Genomic DNA, 14,263 nt, shown 5'->3' on the forward strand with positions numbered 1-14,263 from the left:
GTAATTGGGCCGGGTGGGGGTGGTGATATCGTCTGAAAAAAAAAACTGGTGGAAAGAAAATATGAACATGAAATTTCGTTGAGCACAGTAGCAACAAAAGTTTCAGTTGATTTTTTACAGACCTGGTAACTTTATTATTGTTCCGAGAAAAATGCATATATTATTTAAAGGCAATGGACACTATTGGTAATTACTCAAAATAATTGTTGGCATAAAACCTTACTTGGTAACGAGTAATGGGGAGAGGTTGATAGTATAAAACATTGTGAGAAACGGCTCCCTCTGAAGTGGAGTAGTTTTCGAGAAAGAAGTAATTTTCCACGAATTTAATTTCGAGACCTCAGATTTAGAACTTGAGGTCTCGAAATCAACCATCTAAACGCACACAACTTCGTGTTAAAAGGGTGGTTTTTTATTTCATTATTATCTCGCAACTTCGATGACCGATTGAGCTCAAATTTTCACAGGTTTGTTATTTTATGCATATGTTGAGATACACCAACTGCAAAGGCTAGTCTTTGACAATTACCAATAGTGTCCACTGTCACTTGGGACTACATTTACAGATAAATTTGCATAGACCTACATACGTTATCGATGACTTGAAAACACACACGTACTGTACTGTTTATCTTTTTAATCAAACAAGAGCCAAGTCGAGTCTGGAAGTAAATTTCCCCTTTCGTATTTTCTACGAAATCCCTTTCATGATTTACCTTATTTAACCTAGACAACATTAAAGATGCTATGTCAGATTTCTGGCCCCAAACATTAAAAACAGATTTTTTTTGAGTGAATGGTATTTCAAGGAGTATCACCCACTCTAACGAAAAAAAGTTTAACTTTTACTTTTAATGGTCAAGAACCATGACAAAAATTCAAAACGTTTCTTTTAAAACACATAAGAATTAGTCGCGTGTCGGGATCCCGACAAAAAATAATTTTGCGCACTTTATTTCACGGCTACTAATAATTGGCGGATTTCACGGCTACTAGTAATTGGCGAACTTTTTCGAGCAATGGCTCAAATGAAAGCTTGTTACTTTCTCGACCCCCATCAAAATACCTATTGAATTTTAAATCAAAATTTGGGGGTCAAATCGGCCAGAAATCTGACATAGCAACTTTAACTTGGGAAAGGGGTTTCTTTAGTCGCAGTAAAATGCTCTAAATAGATGTCACCATACACACACGTCATAGCCTGGCCCCCAATCGGCCCAACTAGAGCATTGCCCGTGTCGCGTATGCCTCGGGACCCAGACCCAGCGTTCTCTGGCCATTTGTAAACACAACGTGCCTGCATCCTGTCTGTTAATTTTCGTACAGAATGCAAGTTTTTCTGAGCTGACGAAGTGTTCAACTGGGAGGAGGAGAAATATGAACGTAACTTGCTTCAAACCAGATGATTATATCTCAATGTGAGTCAAGTAAGGTCCATGGAAGAGAGCAATCGGAATACATCAGGTACGTGAATCAAATTCAATTTGTAGACATGTGCGCGCGCTCGATCACGTAAAAACAATATTGAAGGGCGCCCCCCTTTTTCGGTATGTCCTCTGGAACCATGACCATTATTTAACCCGTACAGAATGTGCACGTTGTAAAACGTGCTCTTTTTAAAAAGCTCTTTCTTTTTGTCGAGCTCTTAAAAAAAGTCCTCGTTTAGTGTTTTTTATTTAGACTCAAGTAAGGCAGTTTTGGCCTTTGGAAAATTACCTCACTAACTAAACAGGGGAGGGGGGGAACTTGGTGGTTGGCAGCGACTAACCAAACATGTCCATTTGGGACGGGAGGAGGGTGGGGGGGGGGGGGCAAATACATAACTTCAGAGTTTGGGGGTATTGAACCATTCATTTTGAGGTGTTTGTGATCTCAATTGGGGTAGGTGGGGCCAGGGTTCTGCGCCGCCCTCACCGCCAATGTTTTACAAGTTTGTAACTAATTGCTCCAAAACCATACAAAGTGAAACAAATCTTAAACGATCATTGACATCTTTTTGTGTGTATTTCTTCTGACATCAGTGCGTGAACATGCGTGTATTTGATGAGTTTAGCAATATTTTAACTGTAAACTAAAATATAAGCTAAACTAAAATTTCCAAATATAATTCAGAAACCCAGTACAATAAACCATAAAACAAAGTTATTTTAAATCTTGGCCATTTTTATTTTTTTATACCTTTGGCAGTGTGGCAATTTTTTGTTGCTATAGATTAAAATTGTTAAATAAAACATTCAAAAAGTAAAAATACCTCTCTCGGGGCAAGGCCGGCATTCGAACTCGATCATGTCTCCTGAAGTTTGGCAATCGCAACACCTTTAACGCGCTGAGCTAGTGTGGTGGTGCTTTTATTTGTGTGTTATTTAAGTCTCTTATGGTCTGTTGTTCACGTCCCAGTGATCAAACGACCCTCCCACAATGCACCTGGATTTATTTGCCTTTATCAGATTAAAAACCGGGTCTGGCAAGCACCAACGTGCTAGGGCGATTCGTTAGGCGCTGGTACTGTCTCTGAATTCCGAATCGGTATGAGCCACCGGTTCCGAGTTCGATCCCGGCCCCTCGCAATAATACGAAACAAGGCATTAATTACTGGGAAAGACACCAGTATGGTTTGGGAGCCGCTTTGTTTACCCTGAGCGAGGGGGGCAAGGACTGCTAGGGTTGAGAGATAGGGAAGGATATACTGTGAAGTCGGTTGTCATACCAGAAGGGTGCTATATGGAAGCCGGTAAGGGGCCTCTGTTAGTGGTTTATGTGTTGCGCGGACCATAAATTGCAATGGGGGAATAACCCGAATCGCGGCTCCTGAATACCTGACAAATCGCAGAGTAACTTTTTGTTTTTTATTTTGATAATATTTTTCTATTCCGTGTTGTATGTTTTATTTAATTAGAAAGATCGACGGCTAAGAGAGGCACAGTCCCAAACATACATCAATTGACGGGGAAGATATAAAAACAAATATTAAATAATAATTATCTCGTCGCGACAATTTATTTTTAATGTTTGTTTGGGTATGTTTGGTGTAAAAAAAAAAATTAGGCGTTTACCACCTCAAGCAATTATCGAACAAACAGATGTTTAAAGACCTTTTGTAATCCTTTGTTGTTTTTGGACTGTTTTAAAGTTTGAATCATATAGTATAAAACAGAACTCGGGTAAGTACTGAGTGAGTATACAGTGCTAACACACACCGATTGGGTAAAAAACCAAATTAATATTCTTTATCCCCGATGCAAACTTAACTTATATTAAATTGTTTGCAGTACCCGCTGCTAAAACATTGGATTCGAAATGCCTCCAATTAACGGGCAATGTCGGTGGTCTATTTGGTAAGACACTGCGCTAGGATGTCAAAGATCGTGGGTTCGAACCCCAGCCGAGTAATATGCATTTTTTTTTTTTTTTTTTTTTTTATACAGAACTTGGGTATGTACTAAGTATTGTTTACAGTGCTAACACACATCGGTGTATATGGGTAAAAACCAAAAATAGTTAATATTTGTTATCCCCGATGCAAATTTAACTTCTATTATATATTATAGGGTTGTACAAAATATGTGAACACTTTATTTCGTCATGGGTTTTTCTTTCGAGATATTCTCGAAACTCTGGTGCAAATAATGTCCACTCAAGAAGAATAATCCTTTTGAGAATACACAATCTGAGAAGCGTTTTTAACTCATAGGGAGAAAAAGTAATAATATGTTTACATAACTGCAGAACTTTGAAGTAAAATTACTCTGAAATGCATTACATACTACCCAAATCTGCTTTACTTCTCTTTATACCACGTAAGTTTTCATGCAAGCATTTTATTAGCATAATACTTACATCCTGTTTTCTATACTTTCCACCCAGGTTTAATTAAAAAGGAGAACCGTTCTTTTTATAACTTAGAAGTCTCCCGAAAAATCCGATAAATCTACTCTGCGGTAGTATAACAATAGCAAGGCAGTTCTCTAAAAGAACAAACTCCATCTGGTGTGTAGATACACACATGATGTTACAGCAAACCAAATTGATACCTCATCACCATGCAATGCCTCAAATCATATATTTTATTTGTTCATTATTATATTTCCAACAAACGTATACTCAGCAAGGAATATTTATTTTAGCATTTCCGTAATGAGCAGAAACTATTTGACTATGATCTCCAAATTCATAACAACGTTACCAACCTACCCCCCTCTCTTTGGTCGCGAGTTTTTACGAGCTAAAAATGCTGTCCCAAACAAATGTCAAAACCTTCTCATCATGGGGAATCTGGCATCCTAGACTGTAGCCGGCAAAAACTTAAACCAAGGATTGACAACACTACAACATGTAAGGACTGAATCTGTCTATGTCCCAGCTAGATACCCTGTATAACATAGTAAAAATGAGACCGTTAAGTTGGCATAGCGCCCTCAATTTGCTCTGTTTTCCTCGATTTATGTATTGTTCTTTTCAGTCGTAGGGAGTCATAGAGTTGTAGGAGTCCTACAATGACCAATGTGATGTTGAATTGAAATTCTGGAATTCTATATTATTTAATTATTCACAGTTTCTATTCTGCACTGTTGCCAGTACAAACAAGCTTCACACAAATAATTGCCAGTAAATTAAACAAAGTTTCTATTGGAGAAGATGCTATTAGGCAAACCAATGAGCTTTGCACACGGTTACGTGCAACGACGGGCCGAGCACAAAACAAACCAAAACAAAATTGGAACTATATTTCTGGAAAGGAAGAATATTCCGGAGTTAGTAACATTAGACCTTACCGGTGGCTGACGTTGCCAGTTATTAATGGTTAAACACAGATTGACCAATGTTCACTCGATGTCATGTGTTTGTGCACGGAAAGTAGCCTATGGTTTTTACATTACCCTCATTGTAACGATTTTGCTGCAAATACTTTTAAGATAAATATCCAGAAGAAGCTGCAAATCCCTATATTTACACCCTCAAATCATTTTATTAGAAGGGGTAGCTGTCAGCTACGAGTCGGACACTTTCGCGATCTACCTTATCACAGCCCGACTTCACGCCGTACACAAATGTGATGAAAAGCATTTTTACAAAAAAAAAAAACCCTACTTGACTACGACTACCAAAAAGCAAACTACGTTACCCCCCCCCCCCCCCCCCCCTTTTACGGGCTAAAACGCTGTCCCAAGCAATGTTGTCAAAACCTTCTCATCAGTATAATGCTTATTTTAGCACTTTTATTACATTGGGAATCTGTCATCCTAGACTGTTGCCGGCAAAAACTCAAACCAAGGGGTTGACAACACTGTTACATGTAAGGACTGAATCTGTCTATGTCCCCGCTAGATACCCTGTATAACGTAGTAAAAATGAGACCGTTAAGTTGGCATAGCGCCCTCAATTTGCTCTGTTTTCCTCGATTAATTCATTGTTCTTTTCGGGTCGTAGGGAGTCATAGAGTTGTAAGAGTCCTACAATGACCAATGTGATGTTGAATTGAAATTCTGTAATTCTATGTTGTTTTATTCACATTTTCTTTTCTGCACTGTTGCCAGTCCAAACAAACTTCACACAAATAATTGCCAGTAAATTACACAAAGTTTATCTAGGAGAAGATGCTATTAGGCAAACCAGTGAGCTTTGCACACGGTTACGTGCAACGACGGGCCGAGCACAAAACAAACCATTTACTTCGTCTCGTTATATACAAATTAGAACTATATTTATGGAAAGGAAGAATATTCCTCAGTTGGTAACATGATACCTTGCCGGTGGCTGACGTTGCCAGTAATTGGTAAACACAGATTGACCAATGTTCACTCGATGTCATGTGTTTGTGCACGGAAGTTAGCCTATGGTTTTACATTGCCATAATTGTAATGATTTTGCTGCCAATACTTTAAGATAAATCTCCGAAGAAACTGCAAATCCCTATTTTTAACCTCGGGGTAGGTGTCAGCTACGAGTCGAACAACTTCGCGATCTCCCTTATCACAGCCCGACTTCACGCCGTACACAGCGCAAAAACTACGGCGTTCGGGCGCGCTCAAACCTCAGTAATTTACGTAGTCTAACCATACCCTCAAAAAGAAACCTGTTTTGTGTATCAAACAGCAAATGCGATTTAAATCTTTTTCACACAAAAGCAAAGAAAAACTACTTGACTATGACCACCAAAATCCAAACTACGTACTTCCCCCCCCCCCCCCTCTTTTACGGGCTAATAAACCGCTGTCCCAAACAATGTTGTCATAACCTTCTCATCAGTATAATGCTTATTTTAGCACTTTTATTACACGGGGAATCTGTCATCCTAGACTGTTGCCGGCAAAAACTCAAACCAAGGGGTTGACAACACTGTTACATGTAAGGACTGAATCTGTCTATGTCCCCGCTAGATACCCTGTATAACGTAGTAAAAATGAGACCGTTAAGTTGGCATAGCGCCCTCAATTTGCTCTGTTTTCCTCGATTAATTCATTGTTCTTTTCGGGTCGTAGGGAGTCATAGAGTTGTAAGAGTCCTACAATGACCAATGTGATGTTGAATTGAAATTCTGTAATTCTATGTTGTTTTATTCACATTTTCTTTTCTGCACTGTTGCCAGTCCAAACAAACTTCACACAAATAATTGCCAGTAAATTACACAAAGTTTATCTAGGAGAAGATGCTATTAGGCAAACCAGTGAGCTTTGCACACGGTTACGTGCAACGACGGGCCGAGCACAAAACAAACCATTTACTTAGTCTCGTTATACACAAATTAGAACTATATTTATGGAAAGGAAGAATATTCCTCAGTTGGTTTTATGATACCTTACCGGTAGCTGACGTTGCCAGTAATTGGTAAACACAGATTGACCAATGTTCACTCGATGTCATGTGTTTGTGCACGGAAGTTAGCCTATGGTTTTACATTGCCATCATTGTAATGATTTTTGCTGCCAAAACTTTTAAGATAAATCTCCGAAGAAACTGCAAATCCCTATTTTTAACCTCGGGGTAGGTGTCAGCTACGAGTCGGACAACTTCGCGATCTCCCTTATCACAGCCCAACTTCACGCCGTACACAGCGCAAAAACCACGGCGCTCGGGGCTTGGGCTCACTCAAACCTCAGAAACTTACGTAGTCTACCCATACTCTCAAAAAGAAACCTGTTTTGAAGTAGAATACCGGAAATATTAAACAGCAAATGTAATTAAAAGCATTTAAAAAAAAAAAAAAAAAACCTACTTGACTACGACTACCAAAATGCAAACTACGTTACCCCCCCCCCCCTTTTTACGGGCTAAAACGCTGTCCCAAACAGTGTTGTCAAAACCTTGTCATCAGTATAATGCTTATTTTAGCACTTTTATTACATGGGGAATCTGTCATCCTAGACTGTTGCCGGCAAAAACTCAAACCAAGGGGTTGACAACACTGTTACATGTAAGGACTGAATCTGTCTATGTCCCAGCTAGATACCCTGTATAACGTAGTAAAAATGAGACCGTTAAGTTGGCATAGCGCCCTCAATTTGCTCTGTTTTTCTCGATTAATTCATTGTTCTTTTCGGGTCGTAGGGAGTCATAGAGTTGTAAGAGTCCTACAATGACCAATGTGATGTTGAATTGAAATTCTGTAATTCTATGTTGTTTAATTATTCACAGTTTCTATTCTGCACTGTTGCAAGTCCAAACAAGCTTCACTCAAATATTTGCCAGTAAATTAAACAAAGTTTATATTGGAGAAGATGCTATTCGGCAAACCAATGAACTTTGCACACGGTTACGTGCAACGACGGGCCGAGCACAAAACAAACCATTTACTTAGTCTCGTACATCAGAAATGTACGTAGTCTAACCATACTCTCAAAAAGAAACCTGTTTTTTTTTGTAAAATACAGGAAATACCAAACAGCAATATAATGTGATTTAATTCATAATAAGAATTCACTATGACAACCAAAATCCAACCGACGTTACCCCCCCCCCCCCCTCTTTTACTTTTTAGGGTTGCATAACTCCGCAGTTAGCGGAATCGTGAAATTAGACCACGTATATTTTATCCATCGCTAAGCTTGGTCCACGAATTAACAACCCTGGCTTACGATCTACAATGTATCATTTCGATTTTTGTAATTTTTAAATTTTCAAATAGACCGGATTGACATACGTATCATCTTGAGGCGACTAAGTTTCCCATCAGACATACCGACCCTCCAGACACCTTACTCGCGGTGAAGGAAATATTGTCGCTTTTTGAGATTCTCGGGACAGAAAATCTAAGATGTCTCGACTAGATAGTCGTACTGTTTTGGGACCGTTAAACTGACATAGCTCCCTCACCGGGCTAAGTCATGACCCATTGTTCTTGTCGGGGCTTTTTGTTCAAGAAGTTGATGGAGTCCCATGAGGTCCAATGTGATTTTGACTTTAAATTAAATCTCACTCCAAGGGAAATCATTAGCTTGGCCTCCATTGTTTTTTTCCTCTCAGCCTCGATATGAAGGTGCTAAGACAGAGTGCAAAGATTGTTGTTTATCAGAAGTAAACGAAGAAGTGGGAAATGTTCTGTAATGTGAAATGGAATATACGCCGACTGTATACGTGTGTGTACTTCTGAAGAATTTAACTTGTATTTGAAAAACTTATTGTTCACGCCTTTGAAGAAAACAAAACAAAACAAAGTTTCCAATAATTTTGCTCATCAGCAAATTAATACTGGGCGACCCTTCATAAATTTGGCGAATTTACTGCTAGTATTACTTCAAAAACAAAGCAAACGGATAGTTAGAAACTGCTAGCGCTAAAACCAATTGTAATCAAACCGAGGCAGAAAGGGAAATGGTCTGGTCCCTAGTTCTAACTTCGAAATCCGTATATGTTATTGTTATTGCAGTCTGGATCACGGGGCGACAAAGAAAGATGGAAGGTGCTTCGGTTATGGCTCAGTGGAGATTGGTTGCTGTTGATACTTATCATGTGGTAAGTCAAACAAGATTTTTTGTTTTACAATATGAAAGCCTAAAATAATTACATATCTAGTCAACTGCTGAATGGTTTGGAAAACAACTGCGTGGCGTGTTTTTTCCTTAGTGACAATCAAGAGCGTTTAGGGACTGTGACAAATTAGTAGCCGTATGGCTATGTATAGACTTTAGAATCCCACTTTGAATCTTATTATTCTATGCAATGAAAGTTATATAATACTAGAATGGATGTTTCAGTTTGCATTGTTCTGATGTAGCAGTCAGTCTGTACTATTCTGAAATCGTACAGCAAGCTATGGGTTAGCCCGGTATGCTTGCGTTCATTGTGAATAGCGTCCAGTGCCAATTGTATTTTAACAATGGTCTGTCTGCCAATAGTGCCAGCTCTACATTACTTCCAGTATAGCTATGTCAACCACTGCTAGTACCAGAAAGGGTTCTTAGGATGGCTCAGGTGTTTTGACCCTTAACCTCAAAAGAGCAAATAAGTGTATCCAAACTTATATGGAAGGAATAATGCCTGCCCCCCCCCCCTTTCGTTCATAAAAAAAACACAATTAATTTAAAACAATGCTTAAAAGCTTGAATTACGTTTTAATATAACTTGTTGTCAAAGTATTTTCCTGGCGTTAAATAAATGCATCCAAACCTATATGAAAGGGATATTGCCTGGCTCTTTTCTTGTTCAGTATTTGACACTTGCATTTGCTGCGAGGGACCGTGTTCACATATAGGGACCGTACCAAACTTTGTTGGATATGATTAAAGGTTGCCTGAACTTTGCATTGTACTGGTCTGCTCTGTTATATAACACTACAAAGGTTGGTTTCAGTTGGCGTGGTTTTTTAACAATGGTGTGGTTGCCAGTTCCTTTGTAACTAGTCTTTGTTTCCTATAGATATGTAGATCACTGCCAGTAGTACGAAAAGGCACTTTGGCAGGCTTGGATATAATAATACAGAAAAAGAAGAAACCAATGTCCACTGATAAACTCTTTGAAAATTAATTGCAGATTAAATGTTGAATTGTACTCATGAGCCTTTTTTTGCAAAAATCATTAATAAATTAAAACAAATCTGAAAAGCTTGAATTTAGTTTTGGAAATAAGTGTATCCAAACTTATATGGAAGGAAAAGTGCCTGCCTCTTTTTTTGTTCATGAAAAAACCCTTAAATTTAAAACAATGCTTAAAAGCTTGCGTTTAAATATAATTTGTTGTCATAGTGTTTTCCATGGCGTGGTATAAATATATCAAAACCTATATGAAAGTAAAAGGCCTGGCCCTTTTTGTTCAGTATTTGACACTTGCATTTGCTGCGAGGGACCGTGTTCACATAGGGACCGTTACAAACTTTTTGTGGATATGATTGAAGGTTGCCTGAACTTAGCATTGTACTGGTCTGGTCTGTTATATAACACTACAAAGGTTGGTTTCAGTTGGCATGGTTTTTAAACAATGGTGGGGTTGGCAGTTCCTTGTAGCTAGTCTTTGCTTCCTATAGATATGTAGATCACTGCCAGTAGTACGAAAAGGCACTTTGGCAGGCTTGGATATAATAACACAGAAAAAGAAGAAACCAATGGCCACTGATAAACTCTTTGAAAATTAATTGCAGATTAAATGTTGAATTGTACTCATGAGCCTTTTTTTGCAAAAATCACTAATAAATTAAAACAAATCTGAAAAGCTTGAATTTAGTTTTGGAAATAAGTGTATCCAAACTTATATGGAAGGAAAAGTGCCTGCCTCTTTTTTTGTTCATGAAAAAACCCTTAAATTTAAAACAATGCTTAAAAGTTTGCGTTTAAATATAATTTGTTGTCATAGTGTTTTCCTGGCGTGGTATAAATATATCAAAACCTATATGAAAGTAAAAGGCCTGGCCCTTTTTGTTCAGTATTTGACACTTGCATTTGCTGCGAGGGACCGTGTTCACATAGGGACCGTTACAAACTTTTTGTGGATATGATTGAAGGTTGCCTGAACTTAGCATTGTACTGGTCTGGTCTGTTATATAACACTACAAAGGTTGGTTTCAGTTGGCGTGGTTTTTGAACAATGGTGTGGTTGCCAGTTCCTTTGTAACTCGTCTTTGCTTCCTATAGATATGTAGATCACTGCCAGTAGTACGAAAAGGCACTTTGGCAGGCTTGGATATAATAACACAGAAAAAGAAGAAACCAGTGTCCATTGATAAAATCTTTGAAAGTGAATTTCATAATAAACATTGAATTGTACTCTCAAGCTCGTTTTTTTCCCAATAAACCACTTATAAACTCTTTGAAAATTAGTTGCAGATTAAATATTGAATTGTACTCATGAGCCTTTCTTTGCAAAAATCACATATAAATTAAAACAAATCTTAAAAGCTTGAATTTAGTTTTGGAAATAAGTGTTTCCAAGCTTATATGGAAGGAAAAGTGCCTGTCTCTTTTTTTGTTCATGAAAAAAACCTTAAATTTAAAACAATGCTTAAAAGCTTGAATAACGTTTAAATATAATTTGTTGTCATAGTATATTCCTGGCGTGAAATAAATGAATCTAAACCTATGAAAGGGATATTGCCTGGCCCTTTTTTGTTCAGTATTTGACACTTTCATTTGCTTCGAGGGACCGTGTTCACATAGGGACCGTAACAACTTTTTTGTGGATATAAAATGATTAAAGGTTGCCTGAACTTAGCATTGTACTGGTCTGATCTGTTACATAACACTACAAAGGTTGGTTTCAGTTGGCGTGGTTTTTAGACAATGGTGTGGTTGCCAGTTCCTTGTAGCTAGTCTTTGCTTCTTTTAGATATTTATATCACTGCCAGTAGTACGAAAAGGCACTTTGGCAGGCTTGGATATATATAATAACACAGAAAAAGGAAGAAACCAATGTCCACTGATAAACTCTTTGAAAATTAATTTCAGATTAAATGTTGAGTTGTACTCATGAGCCTTTTTTTTGCAAAAATGACTAATAAATTAAAACAAATCTGAAAAGCTTGATTTTAGTTTTGGAAATAAGTGTATCCAAACTTATACAAAAGGAAGAGTGCCTGCCTCTTTTTTTGTTCATAAAAACCCCCCATTAATTTAAAACAATGCTTAAAAGCTTGAATTACGTTTAAATATAATTTGTTGTCATAGTTTTTCCCTGGCGTGAAATAAATGTATCCAAACCTATATGAAAGGGATATTGAACCCTCAAAACACCATAGTTTGCAAAAGGGCATCTTCTATGCATGCATCTATGTGAAACCATAGCTAGCAGGAACACGTACAGAGATTCAGTCTTGATGGATCTAACATTACAATTTGACAAGCAGACCGTTGTTTAGCGAAGAATGCTACGATTCGGAATTATATTGATTGAATAACGCATAACCATGCCAACTGACACCACCCATTGTGGTATTATAAAATTATCATAGCATCGAACTGTGCATGTTAAGGTGACTCAGGGAAATGCTGATAAGTTTCAGCAACCTTTAATCCTATGATTCCACAAAATGTTTGGTATTGTCCCTATGTGATGGACAGGATCCCCAACAGCAAAATACAAAGTGCAAATCACTGTACAAATCTAGTGCCAAGCCCTGAAATTCGTTCCAATGTCGGTTTCGATAAATTCATTTCAAGAGAGAATACATGTCATAACTATTAAACGACTTGAATTTTTATCCATTTGATATAACTTTTTAACACACTTTTTGTGGGAATAATACGCAATGATATTTTTAAAGCTTTTTTTCTTCAAATAATTTTGTTGATGGTTTTCTTCCCCTTTTCTCTATAAACGAAAGTTGGTAAAATGTATCCCTTTTGCAGACCCACACCACCGACAGAACAAATTCCACTTAAATTTCAACTTTGAATGGTCTTCAATGATATGTTCGTTGATAAAACCTAAATACTTTTTATCAAAAACAAACTTATGGAAACTTATTATTGAATCTTTTTAAGAAGTATAAATATGTCTAGCGATTGTTTCTTTAGGATTTCCTGCATTATCCATACCGAGGTTGGAAGGAAGTTTGCCTGACACTACGTTGTCCCTCATTGCTGTGAGGGACCGCGTTAAGGATCGTAGCAAACTTGTGTGGAGGCGTAGAATTAAAGGTTTTCAGAAACTTCGTATGTCACAGGTCCCTTCACGAACCCACGTTCAATGCATGGCACATTTACGTCTACATAATTTATTAAATAATAGATACAGACTACAATAAATAGACTACAATAAATAGACTACAATAAATGATCGAGTTGCTGCTTTTATGCAGTACTCAATCTACAGAACTCTAAATCTTGACTACAAAGAGCAATCATGGGTTAGCTTTCACCTGACGTGCCTTGGTTCATTGTTAATAGCATCAAACAACAAACTATTAAAGGAAATTCAACCACAATGCATCATATAGAGGTCTCTAAACAGACCGCTTGCCAATTGCAACGTTCATCTGAACCAGTGTAACCAATATCTCTACGTGTTCTTGTTTCCTCTAGCTCATCCATTGCATACAAAGATCAAGCTCTTTGCAGAAGTTTTTTTTTCTTGGGTTCAGAAATTTCGTCTTCATTTTGTCAGCCCTTTTTGTCGGAGAAATCTCCTCCCGTATACTGAGCCTATTTCTCTTTTTCTGAAAGTCCAAACACAATTGTAAAATCACTTAAAATGATATTTTTAATTCTTTTAGCCCATTGAATTTAAACTTGTTTAAATTGCTGATAACTAAATGTATTATTAATTCAGTTTTGATAACTACGGTAATCCATAAGTGCTCATTAACGTGACCGGCTTACTGTTCCTTTAACCCCCCCCCCCCACACACACACCCCTAGTGGATGGTGGCGGGTACTCACCACACAAAATAAACTCCCATATCAACCAACGATATTCAAAAATATTCAACCAATATATAAAGTCTCCCAGCCTTTTGAAAACCTATCGCGAACATGTTTTTTCCGACAAATAAACTATTAACTTGCTTTAAACTTTTGGGGGTCAGCCGTTTTGAATGTTTGCTAATTACCCCAAGAACAAAATACCAGAAAACTTTCAAGTCTAAATTAAAAATGTATCCAGTCTTCTCAAAAGTTGAAGCACAGAACTTCTGCAGGTTTGGATAGATTGTTGTAAATCATGACCCCAAAACGTTATTATTCAAAAGAAACTCTTGTTTGTGTTAGTTTGGTGCGCCCCTGGATGGAGAATCAAAGCAATTTCAGTATACCTCCCTCTAGTGGCGCAGCAAGGCTGTAGGCAGGGGACCAGTCTACTGTCAGACGTGGTACCCCGCCTCTCGTATAGCTTGTTACCACTC

The sequence above is a fragment of the Asterias amurensis genome, chromosome 17 (assembly GCF_032118995.1).
Source record: "Asterias amurensis chromosome 17, ASM3211899v1".
Lineage (NCBI taxonomy): Eukaryota > Metazoa > Echinodermata > Asteroidea > Forcipulatida > Asteriidae > Asterias > Asterias amurensis.